Source organism: Octopus sinensis, linkage group LG10, assembly GCF_006345805.1.
Source record: "Octopus sinensis linkage group LG10, ASM634580v1, whole genome shotgun sequence".
Taxonomy (NCBI): Eukaryota; Metazoa; Mollusca; class Cephalopoda; order Octopoda; family Octopodidae; genus Octopus; species Octopus sinensis.
Window position 1 is genome coordinate 64,742,025 of NC_043006.1, and position 12,916 is coordinate 64,754,940.

General features: G+C 36.9%; 1 protein-coding gene across 5 annotated transcripts in view; it reads right to left on the bottom strand.

Annotated features, from left to right (window-relative positions):
* The window catches only part of LOC115216568 (calcium-binding protein P), a 110,204-nt gene that overhangs the window by 30,924 nt on the left and 66,364 nt on the right, over window positions 1-12,916 (bottom strand). Inside the window, exon 2 of one of the 5 annotated variants that reach the window (XM_036506735.1) lies at window positions 3,473-3,517. The exons of 3 other annotated variants lie outside the window; for them this stretch is intronic. The gene's annotated coding sequence lies outside the window, so the exon portion shown is untranslated. Of the gene's footprint in view, window positions 1-2,831; window positions 3,150-3,472; window positions 3,518-12,916 lie in introns of those variants that run through there. One more of the 5 variants, XM_029786035.2, reaches the window with a different exon arrangement.

Here is a 12,916-nt window from a genome sequence, read left to right on the forward strand (position 1 = left end):
ATACACGTATATAATATATATTATATATACATACACGTATATATATATATATACATACACGTATATATATAATATATACATACACGTATATATATATATACAACAACGTATATATATATATCATACATACACGTATATATATATATATACATACTACACGTATATATATATATATACATACATACACGTATATATATATATATACATACATACACGTATATATATATATATATATACACACGTATATATATATATATATACATACACGTATATATATATATATACATACACGTATATATATATATATACATACACGTATATATATATATATATACATACACGTATATATATATATATATACATACACGTATATATATATAATACATACACGTATATATATATATATACATACACGTATATATATATATATACATACACGTATATATATATATATACATACACGTATATATATATATATACATACACGTATATATTATATATACATACACGTATATATATATTATACATACACGTATATATATATATATATACTCACGTATATATATATATATACATACACGTATATATATATACATACACGTATATATATATACATACACGTATTATATATATATACATACACGTATATATATATACATACACGTATATATATATACATACACGTATAATATATAACATACACGTATATATATATACATACACGTATATATATATACATACACGTATATATATATACATACACGTATATATATATACATACACGTATATATATATATATATATATATATAATATATATATATAAGAGAGAGAGAGAGAGAGAGAGAGAGAGAGAGAGAGATAGAGAGAGTTTTCATCTACCAAATCCTCTTACACGGATTTGGTCAGCCCGAGGTTACCGTAGAAGACACTTGTTCGAGGTGCCACGCAGCGAAACTAAACCTGGAATCAAATTTCTTATCACGTATCCATGCCATAAGAAAAAAAATGCATTAAAAAGTTAAAGCAGCAAAGTCGAACACTCACATCTCTGGTTATGCCATTTTCATGATTGGGTTCCACTATTTTACCAAAGAAAGATAAGTTTAGTATCTGTTTCTTTGTATGTTCCTCTGCTTTTCAACATTTACCCCAGAACGAATCATTTCTCTTTATTTTTCCTTACTTCGCTTGCGTGCGATAAAAGTTTTTTTAATGGAATAACCACAATTGGTGTGTCCCACGCTGGACTTTGTTTGTTTCTAACTTTCTGGGAAAATTCACATTTATTTAATGAAAACTTCCAGAAATACATTTTAGAGATGATGTTGATTAGAGTTATATCGGAATTTGTTGTGAAAAGTTTTCGTCGGAGAAGAGAGGAGTTTTGGAAAAATGAGGAGTTTCTGAAAAATGGACATTTTTTAATAAAGCTTCCCACAAATATTGTAGATAATGACTATGTCAGAATTTAATGGGGAAAAACATATTAAAAGCCGGGGAGTTGAATAATTCATAAGGCTCAATTTTGTTTCCTCGTACATTTTGACGCGGTGTGTCGCCTCCCCACTAAATATTTCCACATCAAATTTAGATATAATGGCAATATACACCATCCGAAACATCTTTTATCTTTTATTTGTTTCAGTCATTGGATAGCGGCTGTGCTGGGGCACCAACTCGAAGTGTTTTAATTGATCAAATCGACCCCGGTACATTTTCTTTGTTTTCACTTTGGTATTTATTCTATCGGTCACTTTAACCGAACGGTTAAGGGATCGTAAACAAACCAAACCAAGTCTGGTTGTCAAACGACGCTGGAGACACACATACACATGACGGGTTTCCACACAGTTTCCGTCTATCAAATCCACTCACAAGACATTGGTCGGCTCGGGGCTATTGTAGAAGACACTTGCCCAAAGTGTCGAGCAGTAGGATTGAACCCAAAAATATTTGGTTGCAAAGTGAACTGATTAACCACACCTTTTAAAAATTCTATTAAAAAAATATCCATTTTTCGGAAAGTTATGAGGAAACAAAGTCGGTGGGGTCGGGGCACACATCAATAATTAGGCTATTTTAATGTGTGCATATGTATGTATGTATATAAGTTTAAAACCCTAAGAAAATAATACTGAAATAGAGAAAAATAAGATGTCGAGATAGCTTGATAAATAAACTTAAAATTCTCATCGTCCTTAAATGGGCTGTGAGTTTAATACCGAAAAGTTTTGTACAACCCTCCTTCTGAAATACGGTCCATCACATGTCTGAGAAAGTGATTGACCTCCGGTCGAAAATCAATTGCACTCAAAGAAGTGAAATAAAATAAATAGATGTGACTCAACGGAGAATCGAATTTGCATCCTGGCAGACTCAGTTTGCTAAGAATTCAATTCCACTTTCTATCGTACACGTACAAATTTTAAAAAAGTTCCAAATATTCCAAATAATACTCTTTCAAACACAAGGCCAGCAATTTTGAAGAGAGGGGGTGCAAACCGATTACACCGACTCCAGCACTTGACTAGTAGTTTATTTTATCGACCCGAAAGATGAAAAGGCAAAGTCGGCCTCAGCGGAATTTGAACTCAGAACATAACGAGCCGGAAGAAATACCGCAAAGCATTTCTTCCGACGCTGCAATATTCTACCAGCTCGTCGCCGTTAGGTCACAAATAACATTGATTTCTAGTATTCTATACTATTCTATACAAGGCCATCATACACAGTTTAGGGAGTTAAACTACAGTCGAATATAATCAGCGTTCTACCATTTCTGCCACTCACCGTTCATACACAAAAGGCACATAATAAATAAAAGTCTTACCTGCCATAATTAATTTTTTTTTTTTATCACTTGGTTCCTGTTTTTCTTGTTAACTTATATCACTTAATGTATTTAGCAATTCTATTAAAATCGGGAACACAAGACACACACACACTCAACGAAGCGAAGCTCAACGTCTTCCAATGTTCGCTTACGACGCGACTCGGAAAAAAACTCGATTGTGGAATGATTCACCTTTTATAGTCGGTACTTCGAAAAAGATCGCAATTTGTGTGCTGTGACGTCACAATGTGATTGGATTGGCATGATAAACAAGCCAACGACACATTACATCCTAATCTATTGTTGTCACGTGGTTTCGTCTTATTTCTTTTCTGCTTTTTGTTTGTTAATTGTATAATTAATGATCTTCCTAACCCAACCCCAACAATATGCGTAGCAGACAATAAAACACTGTGTTCGTAGATAGAGTGGCACAGCATATTTACTATCATGCACAATGGAAGATATACACGTATGTTTACTATCATGCACAATAAAAGATACACACGTATATATTCATACATAAATTCATACCTACAACTTGTGTGCAGCTAAGTTAGTAGGTTAAAAGTGTCCACTGAAAAACCTGTTAACGGGAATAAAAACACACACACACACACTCACACACATATACATACATTAGAGCAGTCGTCACAATCTGTCAGTTGACATTACTTTTCAGCCTGCAGAAAAGAAAAGAAACAAAAAAAGTTATCGATGAAATAAAACAAACAAAAATGGATCGTTGTTTGCAGGACATACTTAAGATATGGTTTCACTAGTTGGTCGCTAAAACAAAGACAAACTGTTGAAACAAACGGATATCACCAGACATGATAAAACCACTCCTTTACTTATTAAACTTATCCAACGACACGTCCAATCGAAGTCCATCTAAGGCAAAGAGGAATCTGGAGAAACCGGTTCATACTTATTACTTCATTGTATTTGTAAATAATCATAAGCAAACAACTTGATAACACTGTTGTACATAGAAACAGGACAACCAGGAGGGGAATATATTTATCGTCAGCGCTGTCTGCTATCGTCTGCTTTGCTTTACTTCACAAACGCCGTGCTGCATATGGTTCCGCCAACGCCATAGCATTTGTGATATTTCTCCTTCATCCCCCACCCTTCGTGAAATGAAACTTGTAAGGATCTAAAGTAAATAGTAGGAAGTAGAGTTCCGGCTAAGATACTTATAAACGTAGTGGTTCTCGAACTGACAAATAACCACTCGCCAAAAAAACAATAGTGAAAATTTTCACTCTCCAACTTTATTAATGAGAAAATATCAAGAAAGACAGTTTACATCAATATAATTCTTCCTTCACCATGGTGTTGAACAAATTTAAATAGTTAATTTTATTAAACATGGCAATTTGTTAGCTTCCTTTTAACAATCTTCACAGAGCCAAGCCCCCAGGGAGTTCTGCCACCCCTATCTTTCAATGAAAAACATAGCTATAAAGAATTCAGCATTACTGAAGTTGGATCCACCAAATATTTTGATTGGCATTCGTAATTAAACTGAGCAAAGCTTGGCTTTTAACTACCCATTAATAATAGGTCTTGACATCAGTTCTAGAAGATTTTTATTTTTCTGGTTGCAGTAATGATAAAACAAGCGCAACACTGTCACAGATATACTACAACATTGTTTTACCAGTAACAACAGTTGTAGACGATTTCTAGACTCATACAACACCATCAATCAGATTGGTTTTTAAGCACTCGGCAGTCAAATTACTGCCTACATTTCATTAATCCAGTTATACGTACATCAACAAACCGTGTACAATCGTTGTGTAATTGTACAAAAAGAAACAAACTAGACATTGGTACTCGTTGCACACATTAAAATTCACATTTAATCAAATTTACGAGGCATTATGCCTTTCTTAAAGGGTTTCAACAATTATTGGCATCGTTGCAGTGGACAGGCTTCTTTTCAGATGTTCTTTCTTCATTGTATTTCATAATTTGTCATGTGGTTTCAGGCTTGGACAAGTGTTTTCTAATATAGCCTCCAGGACGACCACTGTCTTGTGAGAGAATTTGGTAAATGAAAACTGAGTGGAAGCATATTTGAAATAATTCTTTTTTTTTTGGAAATGGATCTCGAAACACATATATGCTATAAATGATGGTTTCAAATTTTGACACAGGACCAGCAATTTCGAGGAAGAAGTAGGTGGATTACACTGATCCCATCAGTGCTCAACTGGAACTTATTTTATCGGTCCCGAAAGGATGAAAAGCAAAATCACCCTCTACAGAATTTGAAATCAGAACTTAAAGACGGACAAAATACTGTTAAGCCTTGTGCCCGGCAAGCTGACGGTTCTGCCTGCTCTGCCGCCTTATATGCTATAAATAAATAAATAGCGTGCAAATAATTTTGGGTTGAAAGACCCTTTTGGATAGAAAACGTCGACGACTGTCCGTAGGACTCGAACCCATATCTCCTGTAGACATGACAGACGTTCTACCATCGAACCAAAGTAATCCTTCAAATTTCTCTATCCCTTTCAGAAACTTTATTCTTAGCAGCGAATATGACGTCAACAATATTCTCTCCATCTGTTTTCTCTCCTCATTCCTTTCTGCAGAAGAGCTTAGGCTCGAAACGTCAAAGACTTCTTTTATTTTTCCCGAGCGGCAGACTAATACACACAGTTATTCATTCACCTGTCACTGTTTTTTTTTGCATATTCCGAATATCTCTATATATAAACAGCAAAATGTCTGTCTGTGTGTGTGTGTGTATCCTTTATACAAATCCACAATTTTTCAGTTAGAGGGCTCGCACTTTCTATGGTCATTCAAAACCGTCCAAGGGTGGTCATGCACATCTTTACATTTCCCCAGTCATCCCGCAAAGCCATTAAAAAATCAATAGAAGTGACTTTTTTTGTGAATTTTCTATCCAAAACCCAATCAAAATGCCCGAAACTTGATACGCCAATTGAATGCCAGCTAGCTGTATGTGCGCACGCACGCAGCTGTATATGCATGCACTAGCACTATGACCCGGCAACGCCGGGTCATAGTACTAGTACATATATATATGTATATATGATTGCGTGTGGCCAAGCGATTATGGTGTTGGTTTCGATTCTCAGCCTGGGCAGTGCGTTGTTCTTGAGCAAAACACTTTATTTCGCGCTGTTCTGCGATCACTTAGACATCTGACTTCAATCACTATAAACAAATCCTCTGTGCAGGTTGTTCAGTAAGGAATTGCGGAGTCCCTTATCTGTCGTTTACGACAGGAGAGTCGTGTGTTGTGTGTGTGTGTGTGTGTGTGTGTGTGTGTGTGTGTGTCCCCGTCCCACCGCTTGACAACTGGTGTTGGTTTGTGTACATCCCTGTAACTTAGCGTTTTCATCAAAACGGACCAAAAGTATAAGTACCAGACTTTTAAAAAATAGGCACTGGAGTCGATTTGTTCGACTAAAAGTTTTTCAAATCGGTGCCCCAGTAAAAGACAAAATCTATCTTAGTGTGATGATATGAGCGGAAACGAGTAAGAGAAACCTCAACGTTTCAATTTGGTGGATGAAACGGTCTCAGAAAACACGGAACGCTTCTTTAAGTTACACAATCTCGACGATTTCAAATTCGTCCCAACAGAAACAAATCTTATTAAAGCATCAAAAAACTCCGTTAAGACAGGATTTCAGTGAATATAAAAAAATTATTGAGTTACAAGTAGCCTGATTCTAAATGTCTCAGATTTATAGGCAAAATGTATGTGGGAGGAAGGAAAGAGAAAGAGAGAGTTAGAGGGGGCAAGAGCAAGTGAGAGGGAAAGAGAATAGTAGGGAGGCAACCTGAGTACTGTTTGACTTTTGTAACTTTCGCAAACGTTTATTAAAGATCACAGGTCGTTGTAGAAAAACGGTCAAAAACCAAGAACTAGCACGCGCGTACACATACAACGTCACAGAAGGGCTCGTATTTCATTATAACCACAGTTAATGTTATAAACAGTGTTTCTTTCAGACAAATATCACCAGTTTTTCTCCACCATCGAGGGAGTAATTTTCTACCAACCAGAATTTCGCGATTAAATATATTTCAACACACACAGATAATACCAAAGAAAAAAAAAATAGAACGATTATCGATTAACATCATCTCATCAATATTAAAATGGTTGCTATTGGTTACATTGGTAGGTAATCAGAAGATCATTACCATAGAAATACAATATTTTATAGTCTATTAAACACTAATTTCTTCGTTATTCCGCTCTGCTTCCATTCTAATTTCTGATCAGGATCAATTTCACATTAACGAGCCTCTATGCTGGCGCCTGACCTGCTAGAAATAGCAGCCAGCCCTCGGTATAATTACAGATGGATGGTCACCGTCCGACTTTTGTTTTCTCGTAACTTTCCGAAAAGTGGATATTTTAAAATAAAATTTTCTACAAATATATCTCACATGGTGTAAATTACAATTTTATCAGAATTTGTTGTGGAAAAGGAAAAAAAAAAACTAGACGAAAACTTAACGGACGGGAAATTAGACAAACATACGATACACGGAATATTCGCCTCTAAGTTTACCTCGTCGGTCAATGATCCAAAATATCAGTGGTTTCGCGCCATTATCATTGAAACCACTCAATCTTGGAAGCACCAGTGTTGTTATTAAGCCTCTAAGAAAAAGCTAGCGAATGTACACTGAGACAGAAGCAAACAAGACATATAAATACAACAGACGAAGAATTATGCATATAGAACAGCACGAAGCCCTACGGCTATATACAACATAGGAAAGAAATAATAATTATAAGGCACAGGAGTGCTGTGTGGTAAGTAGCTTGCTTACCAACCAGAAGTTTCCGGGTTCAGTCCCACTGCGTGGCACCTTGGGCAAGTGTCTTCTACTATAGCCTCGGACCGACCAAAGCCTTGTGAGTGGAGTTGGTAGACGGAAACTGAAAGAGGCCTGTCGCATATGTGTGTGTGTGTGCGCGCGCGCGTCTGTGTTTGTCCCCCACCATCGCTTGGCAACTGATGTAACTTAGCGGTTCGGCAAAAGAACGGTAGAATAAACACTGGGCTTACAAAGAATAAGTCTTGAGGTCGATTTATTTGACCAAAGGCGGTGCTCCAGCACAGCCGCAGTCAAATGACTGAAACAAATAAAAGAATACAAATACCACAAATACAACAGAAAGAGCTTTGGAGCTATCGAACGAACTTAGTGGGATTGCGCAAGGTGAAATGGAAGTCCTAATGGACGAGGCAGGAGCCCAGATCATCATGACCAGTATGGTCAAAAGCAGGGCGAAAAAGAACACTGCCTTCACTGGTCACGTCGTAGGGAAGAGGCAGTATATAGAGAGGGAAAGAATGGGATACAGTGAGAGAGAGAGAGAGAACGAAGGGGCAGAGGGAAAGGAGAAATAGAGAGAAAGAGAAAAGTATAAGGGAGGCAGGCGAGGGTGGAAAGAGAGGGTAAGAGTGGAGAAAAAGATAGAGTAAGAGTAGAGGTGGAAAGAGATAGAGTAAAAAGAGAGAGGGGGTCAGAAGGAGAGAGAATACAAAGAAAGGGAGAGAGAGAGAGAGAGAGAGAGAGAGAGAGAGATAGAGAGAGAGAGAAGAGAAAGGTACAAGGGAGACAAACAAGGGCGGAAAGAGAGAGTAAGAGTGGAGAAAGAAATAGTGTACAGGTGGAAAGAGACAGAGTAAGAGAGTCAAGAATCGCACAAATAATATTCAAGGAATATTTTTTACAATAAAGTAAACAAACAGGGTGTGCGTTGCTCTACAAAGATGTATCAAGAGTTGAACAGACAGAACACAAGGAGAAAAAAAATTAGACGAAAGCAGAGCAAAGAGGAAACTAGACGAAGGATTAACGGACGGGAAATACAGACAAAGACACGGAGTATTCGCAACTGAGTTTTCTTCGTCAGACAATGAGTCAAAATATCATAATGGTTTCGTACCATTATCACTGAGACCACTCAATCTTGGAGGCGCCAGTGCTGTTATTAAGCTACTGGGAAAAAGCGATCGAATATATTTATACATCTCTTTTCTTTCTTTCTTACGTTTCAGTAATTAGACTGCAGCCATGGTGTGTGTGTGTGTACGCGCGTGTGGAAACGAACACAAAGATATATATATATATATATATATATATATATATATATATATATATACATACATACATATATATACATATATACATACATACATACGACGGGCTTCTTTCAGTTTCCGTTAACCAAATCCACTCACAAAGCTTTGGTCGGCCCGAAGCTATAGTAGAGGACACTTACCGAAGGTGCCAAGCTAAATGGATTTCTTTGTTCCCCTTCTTTCAATCGTCGCAGCCTTTCCCCCAACACACAGCTATTACAAATACCAAGCTAAATGGCTTAATATCATGCAATGCATCTCTTTACATTTGTATCCAGATGTGTGAAATAGCAGTTTACACTGTTGAATCAGTTGGGTTCGAATTCATTGCTGGCGTTGCTTCCTTGCAGGAGCAGGTGTTGAATGTCATTAATACTATGAAAACAACATTATATTTATAAAACAACCATAATATCAATAAATAAACAAGTATATTTATATATCAATACTCTAAATCTTATAATTATACATAACAATTAAGTCATTTATATATTGTGGGTTAAGCCATTAAGAAGATGCTAGCTGCTAGGGCCGCCCCCTCAGACCTACATGCAACAGCAAACGCTGGGAGCAGAATGTCGACCTGGGGAAGCAACTGAAGTTTCCAGAAATTCTTTTCTTTATTAGCCACTAAAAAGCTCAAGATAGAGGGACGATATAGGACAAACGGGTGGGGGTCTTTCAAAAAAAAAAATGCGTACATAGGTTTTAACAAAAGGTAAAAGGCTAAAAATTTCAGTTGTAAATATAAAAACAAACGTGGTTCCCAAAGAGGGAGTATTCTGGGTTGATCGTTAGGACAAAGCCTACAAGTTCATGCCCAAGACAAGCCTATTCGTGCAACTTTTACACCATTTTTCTCGAATTTGCGCGAGGGCAGCACCTTCCTCTCCAGTTTCAGTTTTCTTTTCAAGTGATAGCTGAATAGAATAGTTAATCAAACCATTGCCGGAAAGAAAGGTACCCGTCTTACAATCCTTTCACCCACAACAGCCACACAACCTCTTTTGCAATAGCCATTAGTCAGAGAAACATTGCCTGTCTTTCCTTGTTAAAGGAAAGCGGCGGGGCAATCATTATGTAGTTTCCAGAAATTGTTGTCTCAGTCTCTAAGGTTGGATATGGTACTGATTATAGAAGCAGTCAAACAGGCGGTTCTGTTGGAACTCTACGGTTCCTGGGTGGGGGGGGGGTGCGCATCGATTAGGCAAATGAGAGCAAGACAAGGAAATCTGCTGAGATGGTGGAGCTGTGCCAAAGCAACGGAAGAGGGGAGCAAGCAAGATGTGATGTCATGGAGGCAAGACGCAGAATGGAAGCCCGTTATGTGTGTGTGGAAGCCCATTGTATGTATTTGCCTGCGTTTGGTCCCCACCACCACTTCTCAACCAGGGTTAGTTTACGTCCCCGTAACTCGATCAATAAAGTACTGGACTTAAAAGTAAGTACTGGGCTCGATTTGCTCGACTGAATACTCCAAGGCAGTGCCCCAGCATGGCCGTATTCCAATGACTGAAACAAGTAAGATATATACCTTTTAAACTGCGGTTACGCTGGGGCATCGGTGTCTTTATATATATATATAACGTATATATCTTAGCAGAACACTTACATATAATATATATATATATATATATATATATATATATATTATATATATATATATGGAGGAAGGTAAAATGCACATTGGATATAAAGAAGAAAGGCTTTATTCTTTATATCCAATGTGCATTTTCTTTCCTCCTATTCATACCAGGTGTAGTTACTTTTCTGTTTGAAACCTATTTCTATTATATATATATACATATATATATATATATATATATATATTATATATATATATATATATATATATATATATATATAAGAATAAATGTTTTTATATATAATGAACGTGAAATACAGGAAGGGACAGAGAGAGAGAGAGAGAGAGAGAGAGAGAGAGAGGAGAGAGAGAGGGGAGGGAGGGAGAGAAACTTCAAAGTTTCACCTTATGTAGATTTCCAAGTTACTGGCACGTTTTATAACTAAACTAACTAAATAAATTTAATCACTTCGCAGCGCAGAACACCAAGTTAGCCTAATTTCCGACTGACGGCCATAGTAGCAATTCTCTCTCTCTCTCACACACACACACACGTTTCTGTTCATTTTCCTTTTTCTTTATTTGCCCATCAATCCGTTGGTCCGTCTACCTGAGTAGGTAGGTCTTACACACCAAACAGTTTTACGACAAAACCTGTTAGCCGACGCAGTTGTCACTACGAGATCGCTGGACCTATAAAGAGGTAGCAGTTAGCTCGCTGTGTCTTGAAAAGAAGGAGGAGTGCGTTAGATCAGTGGTTCTCAACCATTTTTGCCTATGGATCTTTTTGATTCCTATTTAACCTTATTGGACCCCATGCTAAAAAAAACCTCCAAAAAACAAACTATTTTTATAATTAAGCGCGTAAAAAAAATTATCAAAATATTTTGAACATTGCTGAAATATAACCAATTTATTGCGGATAAATTTTAACAAAATCTTATATGAACCCAGGTTGAGAACAACTGCGTCAGATGGTGAAGCCTCTGGTCAAACAGTATATGAAGAAAATATAAAAGAGAAACAAAATGGGATGATCACGGTTTAAACATCTTTGCTGCTCAACCAAATCATTTTGAGCAAATCCATTGATTGCTCAATCAAGTCATCTGGAGTCAACAATACCAACCGACTTCAATTTGACCCTTAGGTGTGTTAATTATAATTCAATCTGTTGTAAGCTTTTGGAGCAAACATCCCTACATCCTCTATTCAAGTCATCTGGAGTCAACAATACCAACCGACTTCAATTTGACCCTTAGGTGTGTTAATTAGAATTCAATCTGTTGTAAGCTTTTGGAGCAAACATCCCTACATCCTCTATTCAATCGCTATGTTCCCCGTAGATAAGCTGGGCAATTGCGCGTGTAAATCTCAGGCTTGTAGGAGAGGGACCTCCAAAATCTCATGGACGTTGCTCCTACACCTACCTTCCATTGTTTTCTTTATCAGGAATCTCATTTGTATATGCCTATTTAAGTACTATTTACTTTTTTCTGGAACGCCGACCGCCAGTACTACCACACAATCAAAACGTACCCGGATATCTTCACACAAAAGATGAGTCAGCTCTACAGGGCATTAATGAGTATTAAAGAACAAAAGAATTGTCGAACAATGCTTGGATAAATAAAGAAATCAGTTTCGAGCTATTGCAGTGTTGATTTAGCTCTATCATTTAGTCACATGCGCGCGCGTGTGTGAGTAGTAGTAGTAGTAGTAGCAGCAGCAGCAGCAGCCAGCCTTGTGATCTACATTATAAAAATCTTGCGAGTCTTTAATGCGCAGATCCAGGAACAAGATCAAATCAAAGACAGCGACTGAAGTACAATGTTGAGGGTAAAGGAACGCCTTGTGTTGCGTACATCTTGAGAAAATTGGAAGAACAATGAAGCTATGAAACCCCAATCTACGTCTCGTTGATTACACCAAAAGCATTGATGAAGTAAACCAAGAAGAAATTAAAATGTTAAATGATAATAATCTAGATGGAAAATATTTACGAATAATCATAAACATTTACACGCATACCTCAACATATGTCCTTTTCAACTTCACGTGTTTTTTTAAAAATTAATGGTAAAATTAAACTCAACTTCAGTCGGTTTATCTGACTTTACGTCGGTCTCAGCGAACAAATTTAAAAGCATAAAAATTAAAAACCAAAACCTAAAAACTGAAGTGGAAAATTAAAATACACGTGGAAATATGCACAAATCATTTATTAAATTTTCTACTCTAGGTACAAGGCCCGAAATGTTTTGGAGAGGGGACCAGTCGATTAGATCGACCCCGAAAGGAATGAAAGGCAAAATCGACCTCGGCGGAAT